The 16584-nt window shown below is 43.0% G+C and overlaps 1 non-coding gene across 1 annotated transcript; it reads right to left on the reverse strand.

Annotated features, from left to right (window-relative positions):
- Positions 1 to 15194: 15194 nt before the first annotated feature.
- On the reverse strand, positions 15195 to 15301 carry LOC141650578 (small nucleolar RNA R71). Its single transcript, XR_012546603.1, has one exon. It is a non-coding gene; the product is annotated as a small nucleolar RNA R71 (small nucleolar RNA).
- Positions 15302 to 16584: the final 1283 nt, after the last annotated feature.

Genomic DNA, 16584 nt, shown 5'->3' on the forward strand with positions numbered 1-16584 from the left:
GTGTCCTGAAAAAGCTGTCACAAACCAAAATTCCGAGATGGTAGAAAGTTTACCCGTCATTCAAGGATCCCAAATATCAAGTTTCATCGCAAATGGGCATTCCTAAGGCTATTTTCGAAGCGATTTACGGTTCAGCTGTAAAACTGTCTCAAAATTCACTCCAAGGCTCAAAACTTGATGAAAATTCGAAATAAATACATGGTTATGTTCCTAATATTACATACTATCCATTTCTAGTGTCAATTTGACAAGGTAAATTCATTTGGGGGAAAAGCCCCAAATTTTCGATCAAATGGGTCATAAACCCTAGATTTTTTCGGCTCAAAATTGGACGAATATGGATGATTAATGCAAGATTGAGACACATACCTCGATTAGTCATGATTAATGCAAGCTTTTGGATTAAACCTTGGCGGAAATGGTGACGATTTGAGAGAGAAATAAGTGATTTGTGTTTCGAAATAATAATGAACAAAGCCTCCTGATTTTCGCGTTTTTACGCAGAAAAACCAATTTGGGGAATAGACGCAGCAGGCGCTGCGCCTCTTCCAAGAGACGCAGCTCTTGCTGCGCCTCTTCCTTTTGTTCCCTCCATACGGATTTTCAAAAATTCGTTATGAATTCGTTATTTGTGGGCCCATCTTTGGTGCGCCTCTTCCCCGATGCTATTTTCATTCTTTTGGTCCGTTTGGCGATTTTCTTTCGTTTCGGCCCGCATTTCCAAGACCGCAGCAGACTGTTGCGTATTATTTATTCCTTCCAAGATCTATGTTTGTCGCAACGAGCATTTATTCCTTCGCAGAATTCGACGCACCTTCATTATGTCTCCAGCGAGAGTAAGCGGATATACTTTCCCTCTCATGACAAGAAGAATAATTCCCTCATTATGTCTCCAGCGAGAGTAAGCGGACGTACTGTCCCTCTCAAGACATGAGGATTGACATCTACCTAAGCAGATTTCCTCTTCAGCAGTTCCCGCCTGTGTCCTGCTACTCGCAATTATTTCCCGAAGACTACCCAAGCAGTTTTCTCTCAGCAGTTCCCGCCTGCGTCCTGCTACTCACAATATTTCGTGTTTCCCCGCGGAGTTCGGCGAGGTGTCGTTCTCCAGAAGTTCCCAAACCGATAGAGTTCCTATACCCAAGCTTTAGTTACCCTTAAGTTGAACTTATATTTGGCCTCCTTCCCGCCGATGCTTTCCTTTAGGGCCCCACACCCTAGCACCAATCCTTATATATCCTTTAGGTCTTAACCTTAGTTCCTACGCTTAACCTTAGCTCCTATGCACCTCCGGAAGCATCTCGAGAAGAAGTCTCAGGTATGGTCTCTTCTTATGGCTGGCGAGCCTCTTTACGTAGTCTAATGGACTTTAAACGACCCTCCCCGATAGTCGACAGACTCTAAAATGTTCCCGACGACAGGTCCTTGGCTCAGACCCCTTGAGCCGCCTCGCGTCGCCATAGTCGTCAGGTTGTAATCTTCGATTGACCTGATGGCTATACTTTGACTTTCGCCTTGTCCAAGCCTCAGTCAAAGTGGGGGCTCTGTAGATACCTCATTTCTGCACCCCTCGCAAACCACCCGGTGATGATTGGGCCGCATGTTTGGTACGCGGAACGATTTGTGACAATTCGTAAGATTATCGTCAAGTGATTGCTCAAATATTAATGTCTACCACTTAGTTGTCATCTACGTCCCGATACGGTCGTTTTGACTGTAATTAGAGTACATTCGGAGTCCGGGCCTAAAACCGTCTCCATTTTCTGATAACCGTTAAATACCGAGTCAGAATGTTCTGGAATGTTCCGGATATTTCTATTCCATATTTCATAAATTTTGTCTTTTAGTAAACAAATTCCCGTAATATTCACATAAAATATTAAGGAAAACCGAATTATTTCCGTCCTACCATAACTCAAACACGGAAATCTTTCTTCCGCAGGAGGAAACCACTTGGGAACAGACGCAGCAGGTGCTGCGCCTCTTCCAAGAGACGCAGTGGCTGCTGCGCCTCTTCCCAGGCCCTTTTATGCATGTTTCTCGTATCTTTTTCATATCTTTCCGAGATTCACTTCCAAAGAGTCTCCGAAACCCTAATTCCTTCACGTGATTAGTATAAATAGGAACCTTCGCTCCTCATATTTCTCACGCGAGTGTCCGCCCTTCTCTTCTCCCTTTGCATTCTAGACTTTGTTCTTACTTTTTGGCGTCTACGTGCTTGAACATTCGACCACGTAAGATCGGATCCTTCTGAGTACCAGCCTCCCCGTTTGCATGACCGACCAATTTGACCAACTACACATTAATCAACTTAATTAATTAATCGTTTTCCTCTTACGAGGGCACTTTCTTTGCATTCGCGTCGAGCATCACTAATCGATATCTTAGTCCTTCTCGTTTCGTCAACATGTAAGTCTGAGGGTGTAAATCTCTCTTTTTTATTGTATTTTATTTTATTGTACCATCAATTGCAAGGTTTATGTCGAAAACACCATTAAAACCGATTTCTAAAACCAAGCTTTAAAACCTCTTTTTACGGATTTCCAGTAGATAACCGTCGAGAAAGGACGCGCAAGAATCGCTGCGCCTCTTGAAGGAGCGCAGCGATTCTGCGCGCCTCTTCGTGAGGCCGCCAGCGATTCTCGCTTCCTTTCTTCTTCGTTAAATCTCTCGTTATTCGTCAAATTCTTTTATTGGTTTCGTTTGTTTGTTAATTCTTCATCATCATAGCATATAATTCACATGTATATTATAATCATCATCTTTAACATGTTTTAATCATCACAAATCCGACTTAAATCCCAAAAAATCCAATATTTGCGGGTTTTCGTCATTAAATTCAATCCCGGATTATAGAGATTCAATTCATCAATATTTGGTTTCTGGAATTCGTCTTTGATATAGTTTGCATCTGTTATGTATCATGTTCATCGCATATTCGTCATTAATCCATCATATCTAACCTATTTAATTGAATTAATTTGTTTAGTTTGTTAATATTTTTCACTTCTGTCATTATTCCATCTTAATTCCGTCTCACTCATATTTTATTGCTTTCATGACCCATTCATATGTTAAATAACCTGCTAATAACTTCCATCCGAGTAAATAATTTAATCGATCTTTAAAATCATCAATTAACATTAACGGCTTACAATTACGGCTTCACAGCCAGAACTGAGCCAAGGAACAGACGCAGCGTCTGCTGCGCCTATTCCAAAGGTCGCAGCTCTGCTGCGCCTGTTCCTGGCTGAGTTCTGTCCCTGAACTCCATTTCTGCCTTGACCTAGTTTAATTAGTCTACGTTTAACTAACTATTACCCGTAATATCGCGCTAATTCCTGCTTGTTAATTTATTTAATTTCTTTCTTTTATTTCTTTTTCTCAAATTATCCGTTTTAAAGGTATTTTCGACATAAATCGCCTATTCCATTGTAATTATTGTAATTTTCTTTATTGTAATTTATAATTATTGTATTTCTTTTATTGCTTGAACGTTTTCACATGTAATTGAACATTAAATCCTACTTCGACCCAATTGTATGTTAAATTAATTGTTCACCGACTTAGTCTAATTCTCACATGCTAGGATTAAAACTTGGATGTTGCATTGCATGCATACAACCGACGATATATCGAGCATGAATAACTTCCCTAATCATTAGTAGAGGCCGCTATCGAGGCGGGCGGGATTAGGTGTTCGATCAAAAGAGCTTCCTAATACGTACCCTCACCCCTTACTCCAGATATCTGTGAACACCCGTGTTCATTGGCATCCACGAGAGTCATTCTAGACATAGAATGCTAAGGGTAACAATTGCCTAGTGTTCATGTCTTTACTTTGTGTCTTGACATGACACGAGGTATTCGAACGGTTCCAATTTCCCATAAAAATTGGTGGCGACTCCATACAAAATGCAAACGCTTGTTCCCAAGCGCCCCCCGTGGCCCCCGCTGTCCACAGTGAGGAAACACAAAAATGTCCTGGATCATCCCGAAGAGGCGCGAGCTTCCTGGCGGGAGGTTTGAGGTGTCAGGAGAAAACACAAGTTGAAAGAGACAAGTCAACAGTGGGAATCCTGGGGAAGCCTCAAAGAGGCGCGAGCAGCCTGGCGATGGAAGCTGGCTCTCCCCTTTTTCTGAAAAATGCGCTGATCATTTTGTATAAATAGGGACGTTTGCGCTTCATTGTTTCATCATCCGAAACACAAAATCATCTCTACAAAACCTCTTCTTCTTCTTCCACAAAAATATTTCATGGATGCTTTTGAGAATGCGTTGCGACAATGGTGCTGGGATTTGTCGCCCCCCGAAAAGTATCAACTCGTTTGCATGGGAGTTGGTCAATTGTTGGTGCTCCGTCAAGTCAAGGTGCAACCTTCATTTCTTGAAGCATGTTCTCGGTTTTGGGATTCGAAACACCATGTTTTCGTTTTCCCGAAAGGCTAAATTTGCCCTCTTGCCGAAGAAGTTGGAGCCATTGGTGGGTGGCCGGGTTGTGTTCCGGTGCTTCCTCCGACTCGGTTGTGCTACAAGGAGAAATTCCGTTCCATGTTGGGTTTGTCGACAAGTCAAGTCAACTTTCTTCTTGCTCCACATGGTGTGGATATGTTGGCTCTTATCGACATCTTTTCAAACCGATTAGATATCAATGTCTCGGAGGTGGCTAGGAGAAGGGCTCTTGTATTTTGCCTTGTCCATGTGTAGCTCTTTGTTGATGTTTTGAAGAAGGAGGGACCCAAATGTTATGGTAGCATGACCCTTATTCATGTGGTTGAGCAAATGGAGCTTGGTAGAGATCCGTCATGGTTGGTGCTTGGAGAGATCGTCCAAGCTTTGGACAAGGAAGGCTCTTGTGGAGAAGCTCCCTCTTTTGGGTCCCCAAGGATCCTCCAAGTGTGGCTTTAGGAGAGGCTAAGGTATGTAGAGCTTCCGGTTAATCCTTCTTCTTATTCCTTCTGTCACCTTACCATGAGGAAGAAGTTGTACTCGGATAGTTTTGCTTCTACCGAGGCTTATTGGGCCGCAAGATTGGCGGGGCAGGGTGGTCCTCACATCCGTTGGGTGCTGCCGTGGTGGCACTTGAGGTCCTTCATGGGGTTGCCCGCTTCGGGTGCTAGTCCTCGTTCTTTGATGGTGGTGGGTTTGAAGGCTGTTTCCTTCATTTATCCCGAAAGGCTCATGAGGCAAATGGGGCGTCAACAAAAGATGCCCGCTCAAGATACTCTTGTCCAAGAGAATGTTTTCCGGAATTCCGAGCTTGTGGAGGTTTTCGAAAGATGGTGGGCCACTCGGTCACTTTGGGAGGTACTAAACCCCGTTGCTACGACATGGGAGACACCTGCTTATGTCAAATGTTCATGAGCTCCGTCCTTGGAAGAGAGATCCAAATTTCGTAAGGACGAGGTCGTCGACTTGAAGTACCGAGAGGTTGGCAAGGCCAACCGTGCCTTCTTTGAGGAGTATGTTGATGGAGCTACCCCCGATGTGATGAGACCACCGAAGAGGAGGAGTTCCGGCCCCAAGAATATGGTGGGCCGTGCATTGGCTCTTTTTGGGTCGAACACGGGGTCTTGAGCTAGACCGGAGGCCGTCGCCGTCTTAGATCCGTTGAGGATCCATTCCGAGGGGGAAGTCCATGCTAGGCAGGCCAACAAGAAGAACAAGGGGAAGATGTACCCCGAGGGAAAAGGCAAGGGTAGAATGGAAGAGTGAAGACCTCCATTACCCGTTTTATTATTATGTTGTATTATTGTTGTGAGTTTTTATTAAGTTGTACTAGCTAGTTATTGTGTGTTTTGTGCTAGTTTTATTATGTGAGGTGTTGTAGTTGACACCTTAGCTTTGACAAGTTGTAGGCTCGCCGAGCTTTATTTGTTGTTGAAATTGTAATCCCTCCCATTATTAATTAAATAAGAGGATTGCCCATGTCGAAAATTGTGAACGCTTGTTTCTTCCATTCATTTGGTAAAGGCAATTCGATTTGAATCATCCTAAAAATTTGCACTTGGGAAAGTGGGATTTTGTGGGAAGGGAGAAAGGCTTATTTTTTGTATTTTGCGGGAAAGGGAATGGTTTTCCTTTCTCTCTTTTTTTTGATGTAGACGTTTTTTTTATTGTGGGAATAGTTGTATCCTTCTTGTGTAAGAAAGGACTGCCTACATATCCTTCTTGTGGTCCCTATCCTAAGTTCTTGAGGTGTGTCGTTGGTTCCTATGTTAATAGGTTAGGTCTCCTCAATGATGGGGGTCCTATTTTCTCGTTTGTCAAGTTCTTTGGCCAGGTGAGTTGGGTAGTTAGTCAAGTTAAATTCCTCATAGTCGTTCAGAATTGCATTGCAGTTAAATTGAGATGAGTCATAAGCAAACTTAACGTTCATTAAGTCAACTTGAGCGAAAAGTTCGGATAGGACAGACATCTCATGGGCAGTCAGAGGCGACACAGTACAGGAGGTGACCCCTGGAACAAGCTCCAGGTTGCTACCTCCCATGGGAGTGGGGATGACCCTAGTTGACTCAGCCTCTAAAGCAGCCACAAGTTTGTGATAAAACAGTGGAAAAGGGACCTTGACTGGGACATCAGGAGTGCTGGGAGCTAAGATAGACTCTGACTTCGACTTCGACTCAGACTCTTCTTCACTTCCCTCTTTGAACATAGGGCCTTCTCCAGTTGTAATCTTGAGAATGCGGCCTTGACGGTCGGTCCACTTGATGGTTTTTCTCCAGCCTTGTGTAGTTTTCTCTGGGTCAGTATCAGAGATTAAGGCGGTGGGATCGAACTGGTTATCCTTCAGAGCAATGTTGATGATGTCCTCATAGCCGAGGTGCTTGATGTTATCTTCTCCGAAGAGGAGGCTGACGGCTTGTCCATCGAGGCATGGGGTTGACTCAGATTTGGTTGACGCAGCTTTGGTGTTGTCGAGGATGAAGTAGCAGTCTTGAAAGACCTCTACACCTGGGCGCTTGACCTTGGCTACGGAATCATAGATTGGCTTAGGAAAGCCGTTGTAGAGCTCAGATTCTCCCTCGGGGACGAAGTATCCATTGAGAGTCAAATGATAGGGACAGAGGATGACTCCGTGATTTTTGTGCTTCCGTATTAGGAGGTTCATCTCCTGGATGTCCTCATCAGTAGGATCATAGCCTAGCCCGAAGGGGATGTTGGGGAACTTAGCCTGTTTCAAGGGAGGCAAGGTGCTCTTTAGCGGATTGAGGGGTAGACCCGGGAAATAATCTTGGCGCATCAGAATGCGGTTGACTATGAGGTTGGAGAACAGGTCATAATCAAGAGGCGCTGATTCATCGGTTAGGGCGTTCAAAGCTTGGAATCCCCACATTTCACTGTCGTCCTCCTCAACGACTTGGGAGGCCATTCCCTTTTTCATGATAGCCTTGATTGGGGAAGCGGGAATTGTGATTGTCTTCCCGTTGAAAGCGATCCTTATTTTCTGATGAAGGGCTGAGGTAACGGACTTGACGGCGTGAATCCAGGGGCGTCCCAGAATCATGTTGAAAGAGGCGTCAATGTAGACCACTTGAAAGCTGGCTTGCCTTTCCAAGGGTCCAGTTGCAATGGTTAGGGTGATAAGCCCCGCAACCTTACGACGAGTGCTGTCATAGGCGCGTACTCCTTGATTGGTTGGGACCAAATCAATTTCTTTGATACCCAGTTTATAGGCCGTCTTGAGGGGAATGACATTAACCGCAGACCCGTCATCCACTAGAACCATTGGCACATTCTTCTTGAGGCATTGTACGGTGATGTATAGGGCCATGTTATGGTTGGCTCCGAATGGAGGGATATCTTAGTTAGAACAGATGACTGGGTTGTTCAAGTCGGGGACCTCCCTCGTCATGTGTGCCACCACTTCTTTTGGAGAGGAGGTAGAGAGAACTGTAACCTTTCCCAAGGCTTGCAGCAAAGCTTGCCGATGTTCGAAGGATGTAGCAATCAGTTGCCAAATTGAAATCTCGGCCTTTGCCTTTTGCAGTTACTTGAGGATCGAGTTTTCGGGAACCTTAGGTTAGGTGTCCAGGTCCAAGACAACCTGGTCATTTGTTGTTGGAACGACTGTTGAATTGTTCGGGATTTGGTAGGGGCGTCCGGACTGGGTAAGATGACCGATCTCTTTTGCTTGTTTGCTCTTTCCCGAGACCATATAAACATCCTCCACGTCGTCTCTCCAGATACCATTGATTTCGGGATCTCGAGGGTACCTTGGTGGGGCATTCCTTGGTGGATAGTTTTTGTGAGGGAAGTTTTTGTGAGGTTGATTATTGCGGGGTTGATTGTTGTGGGGTTGATTATGGTGGGGTGCGTGCCAGAATGGTCGCGGGAGCAATCCTTCGTAGTGTGGGTAGTTTTGAGCGTTTTGAGGACCCTCCCTCGGGCGCGGTGTTGGTGTTGGTGGGTTGAAAATCAACCGGTGCTAGGCGTCCTCAAGTCGGGTAATCCTTACCGAGAGACTGGTTATGGCTTCCTCAACCTGTTGGAACATGGTGAGCATGGTTGCGGCGCTGAATACGAATATCCCGTCTAGGGTATCCTTCTCCAAGGTATTCACCTCGTCATCAATTGGCAGGATGAGATGCGAGAAATCCATGGTTGGCTCGTGATGGTGAGCGAGTCGTTGTTCACTCCATCAAACACATTTATAAACTCAACAAATAACTAGTTAGTGGTTAAGTCGAGGTCGATCCACGGGACGGTGTGCTTTGGGTTCTAAGTCTATCTATTTCAATTTATGCGAGTGTCACAATTGATTTGGGTTCGTTGTTGTGTTCTAAACTACTGAAAGCAATAAATTAAAGCAAGCAATAAATTAAGAGATGTAAACAAATGATTAAAAGCACTAGGACGTCATGGATTCATAGGGGATTCATGGTGGTGATCATACAAACATGTTTCCATAGTTGCAAGCATTTACTGTTGTAGAGGAACCGAGTTAGTTTATGTCTTACGGTTCATAGGAAGATTTGGGTCCCAGAGCCAAGTCGTCTAGACTTTACAATACCTACAAGTCGACTTAATTTCCTCCTATTCACTTCTATGCATGGTCTAACAAGACTCGAGTTGGTTTATATCTTACAAGTCTCATTGAAAAGATGAGAGATGGGTAAAAAATTCAAGGATTCATAGGCTCGCATTTCATCAAACATAACATGTGCATAGGTTAACACTACAACAAACAAGAAATAATGTGATAACATATTAGATTAAGTATGAATCTACCCCCATGTTATCGTTCCCTAATCTCCCATTAGTCCTAGTTAAGTAACTACTCACTCATTATCATGGAAGACATGTTATCAATGGTTTCAATCATTACAATAAGTATAAACATGATTAAAGAGTGAGGAAATAAACAATAAAGAGTAAAGAGTAAAGAGATTATACCAAACTTAAGATGAACAATTGGAAAGGAAAGAACAATAGAAGAAAACTTGATTGATTGATGAAGAGTTGTCAATTCTCCAATAATAACCCAATAATCTTCAATTACCCAATAATAAACTTGAATTATCCAATAATAAACTTGAACAATAATTAAGGAAAGATTAATGTGTGATTTTGTGGAATGATTAAAGGATAATCTATTCTAATCTACTCATAATGAGAGCTTAATCTATCTAAGGAAGCTTTGCCTCCACTAAGAGGGCTTAGTCGTTTGATTATTACAAATGGAGTATATATAGTGGTACATCATTAGGTTAAGCAAGGGTATATTAATAAATAACATTCTTAAGTGATGAATAGAGCTTTGCAAGTCCCGAGGGACATGCGCGGATCATGTAGCAACTCCTTAAAAGATCCGTGCAGATTGGCTTGAAGTACGGCTGGTCCTGTGAGGGGATCCGATCGGACTGGGCATTGGGACGCTCGAATTCTCTGCTGAGACGCGTGGATCCTGGGTAAGGAGGCTCGGATCTTAGGCTGAGATGCTCGTCCAGAGCTTGGGATGCATGGATCCTGGGACCGTGTTCCATTTCCTTGCTTTTAAGCCTATGGCCCCTTCTATACACTCTTTATTTCTACGTCCTTGGTTGTCGTTCTTGTCTTATCTTCATACTAGTCCATCCAAGATCATCAACAAGCTTCCGAATATGCGCGAGAGACGGGAATTCCGCCTCATTAGCTTCTTTCCTACAAGACATATACAATGCAATAGGAAAGCAAAATAGGAAGGAATTGGCGGATAAAATGGTCATGAAATGCAATATTAGTATGCAAAATGAGTTCAATTAGGGGACTAAATGTGCGCAATTAAGAGTCACATCAGCTCGTCGTCAGAGATAGCATGGATGCCCAAGGGGTTTGTTTTGTTATTTGGTTTTGTCGGTGGAGGTAAAGGTAGCCCTCCTTTCTCGATCATGAATTGGATGATGTGTTTGAGCTTAAAGCAGGTTTCCGTGTCATGACCTTTTCCCTGGTGATACTGGCAATAGGCATTAGGATTCCAGAAACGGGTTTTCATAGCCTCGGATGGATCCGGAGTGGGCCCAATTGGTTTTAGTTTCCCTTGGTCCATGAGTCTTTTTAGGGCACTAGCATAGGTGGATCCCAAGTTGGTGAATACTCTTTGAGGACGCTCGGTTTTCTTTGTGGTTGGTTTGGAGAGATTAACCTCATCAATTTTGTTTGTCTGACCATAGGGGCAAGAGCCGTGGATGTAGGTCCTTGGTAGCCTCTACCTGTGGTTTTGTCTAGGACACCTTTGCGGAGGCCGTCTTCAATGCGGGTCCCAAGGATTTGTAGGTCCTGGAACGTTTTGATGTTTTGGTATCTAAGCAAGTTGGCATAAACCGGGTGGAGGTTGTTGACAAATTTCTCCACCAGAGTCGATTCACTCGGCTTACTGACCAATTGAGTGCTTACCCTCCTCCAACGGGTTAGGAATTCTGTGAACCCATCCTTACATTCTGAGTCAGGACTTCAAGAGTGCGGGTGTTAGCTTGGATTTCGACATTGTCGGCATACTGCTTAGCAAATTCAACGGCGACTTCGTCCCAGGTAGTAAGGTTCTTCGGGTCGAGGGAATAGTACCACTGGCGAGGGATCAGTTCCAGGGATGACGGAAAGATCCGGGTGAAGAGTTCCTGTTTGACCCCCTTTATGGCCATGTAATCTTTGAAGGCCCGAATGTGATTGAGTGGGTCCTCCCCTCCTTTGAACTTGGCTACATCAGACAAAGTAAAGTTGTCGGTTAGTTGGTCCCCAACGGGTTCGAATCTTCGGTTGTTCTCAAGGTGGATGTTGTTACCACGGGCTAGGAGTTGTTCCTCCAAAGGTTTGAGCCTTTTCTCAGTGTCTGTCAAAGGCAGAGTGTTGTGTTCTCTGATTTCCTTGCTTTCAAGGGTGTCGATACTGGTCTCGACACGGTCAAGGGTGACCTTAAGAGCGGTGAGTAGGCTGGCTAGCTGAGCAGTTGTAACATCTTGGTTGTCATTGTTGTTGTTGTTGGACGAAGCTGAAGACGGGGCCATGGTTCTGAGGCAGAAAAATGGCTCACATTACATCTCAATCCGACACGTTTTAATGACTAAACACAGACAACACAAAGGACGGAAAAAAGATCAGACTCAACAAGACGAGGACGACCGTGTGTGGTCCCTCGGTGTTGACTCTGTTTAGAATGTGACGGTGTTGACCGGACTTTGACTAACGTCCAACGTAATGGCGTGCGCCGTTGAACGAGTCTCGAGGTGAGACGACTCATAAATAAAGACCCATAAGTACGCTTGCTTCGAATCGATAGACACGAGGCGGATTTGGAATGGTGGACTGAAATTTTCGAAAACAGAGATTTTCAAAAAGATTCGTTTGTCGCTTTATGGACGGCTTCCGAAGAATAGGGATCTCCGAAAGTCGATCAGTAGAAAGTTGTCTTAAGTTTGATTTCAAAAGACGGTTTGACTTTGAGTTGGCTCTGAAAACAATGTACTGCTTCCAAAGACGGTTTTTGAAATTCAAAATTGTATGTTTTGAAAATCGAGTTTTGAAATGTGTGAGAAGGTCTCGGGGACGGTGTATGGTCCTCGGAAATTGAAAATGTTTTGAAAAAAGGGGTGTGTGCCTTTCCCGGGTTTTGAAAGAGTCATTGTGTCGGTGCGAGACGGGTTAAAACCCGTGTTTTGACGCGCCGATTATAACGGCATAAAAAGGTGTTTTTGAAATGGTTGTAAAAACCGGGTTTGAAAATTGTCATTACGACGGCCTAGAAAGGCGTGTTTGAAAAAGTTGTAGAAAACCGAGTTTGAAAATCGTCATTACGATGGCCTAGAAAGACGTGTTTGAAATGGCTGTAGAAAACCGAGTTTGAAAATCGTCATTATGACGGCCTAGAAAGGCGTGTCTTTGAAATTCAACGATCGGCGAAAGACCGAGGTTTGAAACGGCCATTATAACGGCGCAAAAACGGTGTTTTGAAAGTTTGAAATGACACGGAAGGACTTATGATCACATAACACATAAGCACTCGCATCTTCATTATCTTATGCATAATGCTGACACAGGTTTTGGTTTAAAAGGGTGGGTTACACACCCAGCAATCAAACCTCGATTTTCGAGAGGGATACCAATATAAAAAAAATGTGTAAGGAGGGTGCCCTAGCCTCGTGCTCGAAGGTGATGAAAGCTCTTTGACGAAACAGCAATGTGTAACGTCAACGGTATACTTGACTCAATCGGGATTCGAAACGCGGAGATGAGAAAACTCGCGCCGACGAGACGAGTGATGCGACCATAATTGGCGCATATTTAGCCCCCGAATTACCATTGTTTTCATGCTTTTTAGTGCCTATTTGGGTCATTTCTTATCTTTAGTTCTTTGTTTTGCATATTCTTTGAGATTTTGATCCCTTGGTAGGAAAGGAGTAAGAATCTTGCATTTTCATGGCAAAACAAGGCTAAATTGATCATATTCAATGACCAAGCATCAAGGAGAGACAAGACTAGAAGGCCTTTGTACATAGCATAGTAGAAGAGCATTGTTGAGAAAAGGATCCTTGAGTCCCCAAGGAAATCCCCAAGGAATTCATGAAGAAAAGGGAAGAAAAAGAAGAAGGAACGTTGCTGAACTACAATCCGAACGGATTGTAGAGAATCCGTCCGTCCTCCCCAGTCCGAGCGTCCTCACCAGGAATCCGCTCGGATTCCCCATGCCAGTCCGAGCGTCTTGTTCCTTGATCCGCTCGGATCGTCCATCCCAGATCCGGCCGTCCCGACTCCCAGCCGCACGGATCACAGCACAGCACAGTTTCGTTCTTCAAGCTACGAAATGGAGAAGCCCTTCTCTCGGATAATCCCGGAGGCTCCTTGCTCAACTTAAAAAGTGTAATTACTAGTTTAGCCCTTAGTTAACCCTAATGCATCCTCCCTAATTTTCACTATAAATACCCCATTAGTCTAATTAGAGGAGCATGTTCTTCTTATCAATAATTAGAGTAGTTAATATCAATCAAATCTCTCTTCAATATTGTAATCAAATATTAACCAAGTTTTAATCCAAGTTTTAGTTCTTTAATCTCTCTCTTGTTCTTACTTTATTTTGGGTAATTGAAGATTATTTGGGTTATTATTGGGAGATTGACAACCTCTCAATCTAGGATTCAAGTACTTCTATTATTCTTGCTTTATTATTGGAATCATTAGTAGGTATAATCTCTTAATCCCTTTTTAATTATTGCTAATTACTTTCATTTATTCATCATGTTTCATTATGTTAGTATGATTGACAACCTTCCTAGCATGATCAATATGATAATGAGTGAGTAGTCTCTTAGCTAGGGTTTAATGGGTGATTAAGGGAAACCAACATGGGGAATGATTCATGCTTAAATTAATATGCTTTCATATCTTATTTGCTTGCTTGTTTTGATCTTAGTACATGCACATGTTATATTTGATGAAATGCTAAGCCTATGAATCCTTGCATTTACTATCATCTTCTATCCTTTCAACTTGACTTGTAAGACATAACCCAACTCGAGTCTTGTTAGACCATGCATGTGTTAAGTAAGGAAGACTAAGTCGACTTGTAGGTGTTGTACAATCCAAGAGATTCGGCTCCGGGACCCAAACTTTCCTAGGATTGTAAGATATAACCCAACTCAATCCATCACAACAATAATTGCTTGCTTATAAGTTGAGAACATGTTTGTATGATTATATCCCATGATTCCCCTATGAACCCATGACACCCTAGTGCTTTTAATCAATTGTTTACACCCTTATTTCATTTGTCTTGTTAGTTTATTTTCATTGCTATTTTAGTTTAGTAACCTTCTACATCAACCCAATTTGTGACACCCCTAGACACCACTAGTTACAATAGAATCTTCATTTCAATACCCGTCCCTTGGGATCCGACCTTTACTTGCCTCTTTACTAATTGTAGAGTTGTTTGTGAAGTATAAATTGTGTTTTGTATCGACCATTGACCAACGACCACATATGCTTAATTGTGAACACCAAATGGCTTCGATCAAAAATGGCGCCGTTCTTGGGGGACGGTGTTTAATTGATTTAAGATTTCTTTTATTGTTTTTAGTTGTGTCTTTTTCACCTTGGGAAGTAAAACTCCTCAAGGTTTGTTCTAATTGTTTTTGAGTTGTTTGATATTTTGCATGTCTAGAAGGTTACAAAGAGATTTGTTACCTTTTGACCGTGAAATCGAAAGAACCTTGACGAATAATAGGAGACTTGTTAGGAGGAATTTGGGAGGTGTTGGTGAAGTTGTTCAACCCACTAGTGAGTTTGTCAATCCTTTCGCAATAGAAGGAGAAGAAAACCCATTAAACAATACCACACAAAATCCACCTATAATGCCTAAATTCTCGTCACACTCTATACCCACCGAGGAGGATCTACCAAATGGTACTCCTACCCCACAACATCTTACCGGAAACTTTATTGCCAAGTCCGCCTTCATCCAACTAGTTGAGAGGAGCCAATTCGGGGGAATGCCTAGTGAGGACCCTCATTCTCATATGGAAACATTTTGTGATTATTGTGAAGCTATCTCTCAAACGGGCGTGACTCAAGACCAAATAAGATGGGTCTTATTTCCTTTTTCGTTAATCGGCACAGCAAAGCAATGGTTGAAGGGCCTTGATAAGGCCACCCTTGGAATAGATTCTTGGAAGAAGCTAGCTCTAGCTTTCTACAAAAAATTCTACCCACCGGAGAAGACCAATATGCTAAGAGCTCAAATTACGGGTTTTAAGCAAAGGGATGAAGAATCTTTGTATGAAGCTTGGGAGCGGTTCAAAGGTATTTGTCGCTCATGTCCTCACCATGGACTTAGCGAATGGTTTTTAGTGCAACAATTTTGGAATGGTTTATATGAAGATTCAAGGAACATTCTCAATATGGGATCAAATGGAATGTTCACCGAAGTTGATGACAATCAAACATGGAACAAGATTGAGGAAATGGCGGTCCATAATTCACAATATAGTAGGCCTCGCAAGGCTACTAGAGGAGGAAAGTATGAAGTGGACACCGTTACTCAATTGGGTGCTCAACTTAGTGCTCACATTGACACAATCAACTTGAAGTTTGAACAAGCTATGGCTAGACTTGAGGAAAGCTCAAAATCATCAAAGCATCATGTCAATGCCATGACGGCATCCTCATCAATCCCAAGCGGGATATGTGAGAATTGTGGAACCTTGGGTCATGACTCAAGCGAATGTAGGGGAACAACCGAGCAAGTCAATGCTTTCCAAGCTTACAAAAGTGGTACCCCTTATTCAAATTTTTACAATGAAAACACCAAGTTCCACCCAAATCTCTCATACAAAAGCCAAAATGTCCAAAACCCTCAAAAAACATACACTCCACCACCCATGAGAAATCAAAATCAAAGACCCTTTTTCAATCAAAACCAAGGTTACCAAAATCAAAATCCATACAATCACCACAATGACCAAAGTTTTGATGTCCAAAAAGCGGTCCTCCAAATGCAAAAGAATCAACAAGAATTTTTCACCCAAATGCAAAAAGATAGCCAAGCAAAAGACACCACCATCAACAACATTCTAGCTCACACCAAGATGTTGGAAACACAATTGACCCAACTAGCATCTTCGAGCTCACAAAGACAAAAGGGGCAATTACCACCTCAAGGTAATCCCCTAGACATGAAACGGTTAGTGCCATTCACTTGAGAAGTGGTACAAGGTATGAAGCACCGAAGGAGCAAGTTGAGGATGAAGTTGTGAGAGCTAGTGAGAATGAAGTTGTGGTGCAAGGTCCCAAAGAAGGGGAATCATCAAAAGAAGAAAGCTCAAAGAAAAATGAAGACAAAGCCAAAGAAAAGGAGCCCATTGTGATTAGACTTCCTTTTCCAAGTCGACAAGCCAAGCCTAAATTTGATGATCAACTTGGGAAGTTCATGGAAATTGTGAAGAACTTAGAAGTCTCAATTCCTTTCACGGAATTAATCAATCACGTTCCGGCCTATGCAAAGTACATGAAAGATATCCTCACAAAGAAGAAGTCGATCCGGAAACTTGAGACTATCGCCTTCACCAAGGTGAGTAGTGCAATACTTCAAGGGAGTTCACCTCCAAAGTTAAAGGA

The sequence above is a fragment of the Silene latifolia genome, chromosome 3 (genome assembly GCF_048544455.1).
Source record: "Silene latifolia isolate original U9 population chromosome 3, ASM4854445v1, whole genome shotgun sequence".
Taxonomy (NCBI): domain Eukaryota; kingdom Viridiplantae; phylum Streptophyta; class Magnoliopsida; order Caryophyllales; family Caryophyllaceae; genus Silene; species Silene latifolia.